We start from the raw sequence: 8,156 nt of genomic DNA, 5'->3' as shown, positions 1-8,156 counted from the left end.
GTTTACAAGTATGGTTTCAAGATGTGAACAGAAGGAGGTTAACAGATAGAAAAGAGAAACTATAAGGTTCTAGGTATGGATTTAATAGAGGGAAAATGTGTTTCTGGATAAGAGAGTCTATGTGATTAAGTAATTAAGAGGGTTTAAGTAAGTGATAAAAAAGGTCTGTGCAAGTTGGTTATAAGTAAGTTTTTGAGCAAGTAATCTTAAAGAAATTAAGCAGCTGGTTAAACAAGTGCTGTTGTTTTAGAGAATTGTGCTGTGTTATTTCTTTAAAAGCCAAACTTGGTTAGCATAAAATCATCAATGTAATTGTGATGTTACTAATGTGTTCATATCTTCCAGGTATACAAGTCTGTAAGGTAGAAGCTTTATAAGCTGGTGTTCTAAAGTTTTATGGTAATTTTAGGTTCAAAGAAAAAAAAAACATGTTGGAGATTCAATTATATCATTTGTGTTCTATAACTGGACTTGATATCAGTAAGATATGTAAAGTTCTATGTTGCTTTCTACACTGAGACACAATTTAAATGTATTTTTAAGTAATGAGAGCCTAATCTGGGTAAAGGTTTTATTGTAAAACACAAAAGTGCTTTGCTACTTTCCTACAAGAGGTTAAAAGCTTTCAGCCTTTCTTTAATTCATGTTTTAGATATGATATTATGTTGTGTTAGCTAATATTCATGTGAACTTGAGCAACAATTTATGTAGGCTTTGTAAGATGATGTCTAAAAAGCAAAGATCAGCTTCAGAACTATAGTATTTGAGATTTATGAGCCCCGCCATACTTGAGATAAGGCTCTATGTCCCATCTCACTGCATGTGAAAATGACTATGAAAAAAAGTAGGCCAGATTTTAGTGCATTTAAAGTTGTGCCCAAAAGTTGGTTTTTAAAAAAAAAAAAAAAAAAAAGTTGGTTTTTGTCACGATTGCCAGGATATCAAACAGGGGATGTACTCTGCCAAAATTCTAGGTAGCTATTACATAGACTAAATATGTTTTTACCCTAGTTAGTCTTGTTTTGTAGTTTGCTTTTAGATGGACTAAGGATTGCCTGTTAATGTTTTAAAGAGGTACTGCTTTAAGAACTCACAACCTGGGTTAATTTAAGATAATGTGTTACAAGGAGTTATCACTTACAGGATAGAGAGATAGGTACTAAAGCCCAGTACTCTTAATATAAGGCTGCTAACTTATTTTGCTGGATGTTTAAGATTAAGTTTTAAAATTAAAAATTTGGCTCTTGCCCTCTGAGTCAGTCTGAATCAGGGAATAGGGGACTTCTTCAAAGGGCTCTGCAACTCTAGGCCACATAACCTCCCGATCAGGGAGATTAATGAGACCAGTGGAGGACAGGAAGCCAGTCAGTGCATTTGCTGTGAAGAGGAGGGTCATCAGAAAAGGGAGACATCCCTGATGCTTCCGAAGGAAGCCACATGGTCAAGCAAGGCCTGGATCCATCCTAGCGCAAATGGCACTAGCAGAACTGAGAAGCTGTTGTGAAGTTCCCGAGGACTCCCAGGGTAATTCAGATGACTGTTAATAATAGGTAGAAACAAAAGTCAGTTTGACTTGCTTCATCTTAAACACTTAGCAAAGACAGTCAAAGCCAAAACACAGCTGTTCCTGGACATCTTAAATGATAATAGTTAAATGTAACTTCCATAAATAAGTAGACTGGAGGCTACAAAAGAGATTCTTAGACAGAAATGCCTGATAACTGTCAAAGGGACTGCTAGAGTACTTTTAGTCTAAGGCCTTTATTTCTAACCAACGCAGGTAGGCTTGATGTTTGCTAGTATGGTTATCCAGCCCTGTGTAGCAGAATTAAAGATTTTTCTATTAGACACAGAGGTCATACTAGTAAAAGGATTTTGCAGGATCAGATGGCATTAAATTATTAGACTATATCTTAAAGGAAAAGACATCTGTAACCCTAAATGTTGTGTTGACATCCCTGACATTTCTGACAATGTGACAAATATCCTTAAAGATTTACATGCTCAGATAGAAGCCATGTCCTCAGCAACATGGTTGTGGAAACAGTATCTTAACTCCTAGTTCCTGGTACTGCCTGATAGAAAACATTGTTGATCTTTGTCTTGGCCATTATACTCATTGGCATATTTCTGTGCTGTGGCATTTCTTGCTGCATCAATCTGGTTCCAGTACTAATGAATTCTTGTTTCTCTTATAGACCACCTACCACTCGAGTGGCCCTCCAGCCTATTACTTCTCAATTGGACTTTTATCATGGACCACTCGATAGACCCGATATTTTTAAGGGGGACTCCAAACTGCTTGCCCCACACCGTCCCTTTTCAGCCTGAAGAAGCCAGAGAGATCCTCTTCGTCCCACTTCCTCACAGCAGTAAGGAGTTCCCAAATTAGAGGGGGGAATGAAGCCAGATTTAAAGTTAGGTAGTCAGTGTAGCCAGATAAATCGGGGTCTAATATCGAGTGAAATCTAAAATAGAGGCCATGCTAAAAATGATTCCAGGAAACACAGGACAACCCATGGTAATCAGAAGGCAATATGCTCCACTGACAGAGATGAAAAATGAGACTCCCCAATAATTATGATTCATTACTTTTAAGATTAAAAGTAGTCAGAAAAAGGAGTGGGGAATGAAAGGGTAAAGTTTCTAAGCTGGAAAGCTTGAATTAAAATGTAAAAGATTAGGTATTATTAAGTTCCTCTGTTACATCCAGATTCCTGAGATAGTTAAGACAACGCCCTACTGGCCATTCAGCCTAGGGCCCTGTGCAGTTTGTCACAGGGCCCGAACCAATCAGTTTGAATGTGTACCCAGTTTAGAAGTGACCAATCACCCCTGCCCAGCCTGTTCCCGCCAATGAATGGACTAATCATGTATCAGAGTTGTTGTTCAATTTTCCCGCGCCTCATGATGATTTGTTCTGATGTATGCAAAGCCCCCCACCCTCTCCAAAAAGTGTACTTAAGCTCTGCTTGACCTCTGCTCTGGGCTCTGGGCTGCTCTCCCTTCTTGAGTGAGCACGGAGCCCCAGCGCGCTGGAATGGATCCCTAATAAATCCCCCTTGCCATTGCATGGAGCTAGTCTCGTGTGGTCTCTCCTTCTCCAACGTTTCGCCGGACCCTTACATTTTAAACACTCATCTTTAGTACAATAGCCAAAAGGTCGAAACAAACCAAATGTCCATCAAATGTTGTGTACACACATAATAGAATATCATTTGGTTTTCAAAAGGAAGGAGGTGCTGATGCTTCCTACAATGTAGATGAAAACATTATACTTAATTAAAAAAAAAAAAACAGTTACAAAGTGCCAATGTCTTGGCTGGGCACAAGATCACGAGCCACCACACGCCTTGTAGATTCAAACAGCAATTCTTTATTCCCGAACTCACACCGGCTTCTACACACGTTCTGGGGAAATCCAAGTTCTGCTGCCGCCCAATTCACCTACTCCATGAGGCTTTTTTCCAATATCCCATTTGAATCTCAGGAGAACTCAACGGGAACAAGCAGCAGGAACACCCTAATCCCGGCAGCAATAATCTTCAACCTCCAACTTCCCTAAAACCCCTATTGTCTTAAACCGGGAAGGCCCTAAACCCAAGGACCGGGATACTTCCTCAAACCTGATCAGCTCTAAACCCGGATCCGCCTTGGTCCTTGAGCAAGGTCACCTTACATGCAATGTCAACAGCGAAATCCATTTAACCTGGGGTACGCTAGCAAGGAAATTTTGATGCATCATTTCTACTTGGCAATGGCCCTCAGCAACAAAGAACTGATACTCTTTCACTCCACTTCTAAGAAGGACGTATAGAGTAGTCAAAGCCATAGACAGTGAGTGGTATTCGCCAGGGGCTGGGGAGAGAAAGATGGGGATTTAGTATATTTTGAGGACAGATTCACTTTTGAAAATGAAAGGAATTCTAGAGATGGATGGTGGTATGGTTTTATATTATGAAAATATTTAATATCATTGAACTGTGCACCTAAAAGTGGTTAGGAGGGTGGTCTTATGTGTATGTCACAACAATTACAAATGAAGACTGTTAAGGAAAGGATCAGGCAGCCTTTTGGCTTGAAAATGCTTTGTCATGAATCTAGGTGGGGGGCTAGCAGGGAATTGGCAGCTTCCCTTCCTGCTCTACTTAAAATAGAACAAAAATAAACAGCTATGACAAAGAAAAAAGAGAACGTGTGAGCTAGTATTTGGGAACAAATGACCCCAACTCCCCTAGAGGGATATTGGAGAAAGATGCTTGCTATGAGTCTCTCAGCTCCCAGGCGTTGCAGGCTTCTCTTCCTGGCTCCTTATGTCCTGCATGCTGGGATGAGACTCATGCAGGTATAATGGCTTCTTAGTCAAACACTCAGGGAAACAAAGCCAGAGGAGGCATTGTTCTACAATCCCACAAGAGTCAGAGAGAACAGCTGCTTAGTAATTCTGGGCCTTTGGACAGCACAATCCTCACAGACCACAGAAGCTCTAGGGCATTTAGACAGTGTATCTTCCTAGGTTCTATTACTAAAAGCACTGCTTTTGGCCTCTAGTACTGTGAGCCCAAATAATGAGGCAAATCATGCATTTCTAGGGAGGTTCTGTTTGAGGTTTCATGATTTTACTGTTATCTAGCATTGATGTCATATTCTGCAGTTATCTAATGAGAAAAACACTGAATACTAGCCACTGTATTTGGCAACAAAGAGTGGAGATGGAGATTACATTAATTAATCAACTCATTGATTCATTTATCCAAATAAAATGTATTGATGATCTACTACATAACAATCACTGCTCAGGAAACTGGAAAATAAGCAAAAATAAGAATAGGAAAGAGGTAGTTTTCAAAAAAAGGAGAAAAATGCAGGGCCAGAAATCTTAAATTTCTAAAAGAGCCTTTGGCAACCATGAGTCCTATCAAGGAGTCAATGTCATTTAATATTCCTCCATTCTCACAGGTGAGTTTGGCCAGAGAGCAAGCCTCTGGGAGACAGTGTGCACAGGCCCTAGTCCTCAGCCATTGTGTAAGTGGTTGGAATGGGGGTAGGTGTTCTCTTGCCCTTCCTGCTGGTGGGAGCAGGGGTAGAATTTGAGACAGTTTCAGGGGTTAGGTTCAACAATCTGATCTTTCCATCACAGATACCTAGAGTAAGCACAGTGGTATCTAGGGGCCCCCTGTGAACAAAGCCAGTATATCCCAGCTCTGCTCTATGGTCTTCTAGGTTCCAGATAATGCCCCTTTGTTTCCATTTATTATATTGTGATTTAGTTCTCACATCTTATTTTGTGCTTTCTATTTCTCCTTTCCTGACATCTATTAGATCAAACAAAAATTTTTTAAAATGTACTTATTTTCCCCATAGCACATTTGAAAGTTAGACTTTCTATTTCTGTATTAGTTTAACTATTAGTAGTCAACTTTCATAATTGACTAAATAAAATCCAAGATTAATCTCTATCTCTATACTTCTTTCAATGATGTTTGTTCATTTCTGGAAGTTCTATTTATTATCTTGTCTGAGTATGCTCATTCATTCTTTATAGGATTTTATCTTTTTACTGTTTTTAAATCCCTTGTTTTATTTCTTTAAATATGTTTATAACATTCATTTTATTGTGAATCCTATATTTTTTCTTTTTGCCACTCTTCCCTGACTTTTTTATTTGCTCTTTTGAGATGCATGTGTTATCATTCTTAATATGAAGCCTCAAAGGAACTCTGAAGGTTTGACTTGCTTTTGGGCTGGTTGCTTTGGTTAATCCATCACTGCTTTGCAGGGAACTGCTGGCAGGGGCAGCCATGAGGGGTTGCCCGACTCTGGCTTTTTGGACACAGAAATGAACAGTGAGGGGCAGGAATAGCAAGAGAACCTTGGGTTCCAGCCTAAGTGTAGATGAGAGACTTATAAACATCTCAGAGGTCTCTTGGTGAAGAGTTGATATCACTGATAGGCTTTTCTTACCAGTTGCAGACAACTTAAGAGTGTGAACTCAATGAAGCATACCCCCATAGTCAGATTCTACATGTCCTGAAATATTGACCAAGATTTATAAGTTGAAACCCAGAAATTTTGTTGGGCCTAAACCCATTGATCTCCCCTAACACAATCCAAACAGGCCCAGAAATGGGCAGTGGCCTGATGAGAAAAACACTGAATACTAGCCACTGTATTTGGCAACAAAGAGTGGAGATGGAGATTACATTAATTAATCAACTCATTGATTCATTTATCCAAATAAATAAATGAATCAATAGGATCAGAATCATAGGAGCACTTCAGGACCATAATCCAGTTTTTTTATACTTTCTATATCCATGTTGTTTTCACTATAACATATTGTTCTAAATTTAATGCTTTATATCCCCTAATATGCTCTGCCTCCTCCCAAATGTTATAGCTCAGTTATTGGCATCAGTCTGTGCTGAGGGCCATTACCAAGTAGGAAATTTCCTTGCCAGCGTACCCCATGTTAATTTCGCTGTTGACATTGCATGTTAGGTGACCCTGCCCAAGGACGAGGGTGGATCCAGGATTAGGGTGTATCCTGCAGTTTGAGGAAGTATAGTATCCTGGTCCTTGGGTTTAGGGCGTTCCCAGTTTAAGACCTTGGATTTTAGGGAAGTTCGATGTTGAGGATTATTGCTGCTGGAATTAGGGCGTTCCCGCTGCCTAAGCTCCTGTTGAACTCTCGTGAGATTCAGAGAGCATTTTGGGAAATAAGCCTCGTGGAGTAGGTGAATTGGGTGGCAGCAGAACTGGGATTGCCCCAGAACGTGTGTAGAGGCCGGTGTGAGTTCGGGAATAAAGAATTGCTGTTTGAATCTACAAAGCTGTGTGGTGGCTCGTGATTCTGTGCCCAGCCAAGACTGCGGCAAGTCTGGTCAACTAACAAATATTTATTGAGAACCTTTGCTTCAGTGGCACTATTCTAGATACTAGGACACAGCAAGTGAACAAGACAAAGCCCCTGTCCTCCAGTACCTAACATTCTGATGTGTGTGCATGAAAGGGGTGGAAGGAGTGTCAGTAGTGGAAAACAAGTGACGTGAACAAACAAGTGCATGGCTAAAAACATTGTGTTGTAATTGTAGTTTAAATGGGTGACCTGTATGAGATGTGAATTATATCTTAATATAGTAATTTAATGCCTATGGATCTTTCATTCCTTTCTTTTTCTTTTTCTTTGTCAAAGCTGTTGTTTATTTTCCTTCTATTTTAAGTGGGCTATTTGTCTCCTTGTTAATTTGTAGGCATTCCTCATATTCAGTGTTTCATATACCCAAACTTTGCTTAGCATATTTAAATTTTGTGTGAAAGGTACATGCTAACAGACAACTGCAAATACATCCAGTTTAACAATGATTATGAAAATAATATACATCTATCTACCATACCAACAATATACATGCCCCCCCCCACTGTGTGAATTATTTATTTATTTATTTTTGGAGAGAGTGACAGAGACAGAGAGAATCTTTTTTGTAGATGGACACAACACCCTACCTTTATTTTTATGTGGTGCTGAGGGTGCACCCACCTGTTCTAGGTGAGCACTCTACCACTGAGCCACAATCCCAAGCCCTCCACTGTGTGAATTATAATCAACTTCCTCCACAATAAAGGAGGATTTTGTAGTAGACATTTTAATATTTCCTTCAGTTTTAACATCTTCAAAAACTCTGTTTTTTGTTTTCCTTCAATTTTAACACCCTCAAACCCATTTATTAATAATATTGTTGATTTTACTTGAGTTTTAATTTTTTATTCAGGTTTTATTTTTGGAAATAGCTTAGATTTGAATGTACACATATATGAGTTTTAACAAATGCATATGCTTTCATCCACCACCAAAATAAGGAAAAATGTCTGCTCTCAGCTCCCACAAGTTTTAGTCTATTTTGTACTGGAAGCTCTAGTCACTTCAAAAAGGCAAATTAAAACTATAATGAGATATCACTATACTCCTATCATAACACCTAAAATAATAGTGACACCAAATGATGAAAAGGATGTGGAGAAACTGCATCATGAACATTTTGCTGGTAGGAATATAAAATGGTACAGTGACTCTCAAAAAGAGTTTGGTAGTTCCTAATAAAACTAAACATGCAATTAACATATGAACTTGAAATTATACTGCTGGATATTTATCA

This window comes from Spermophilus citellus (genome assembly GCF_964194105.1).
Source record: "Spermophilus citellus genome assembly, chromosome: X".
Taxonomy (NCBI): Eukaryota; Metazoa; Chordata; class Mammalia; order Rodentia; family Sciuridae; genus Spermophilus; species Spermophilus citellus.
The sequence above is the reverse complement of the archived record's forward strand: the minus strand, read 5'-3'. Positions refer to the sequence as shown.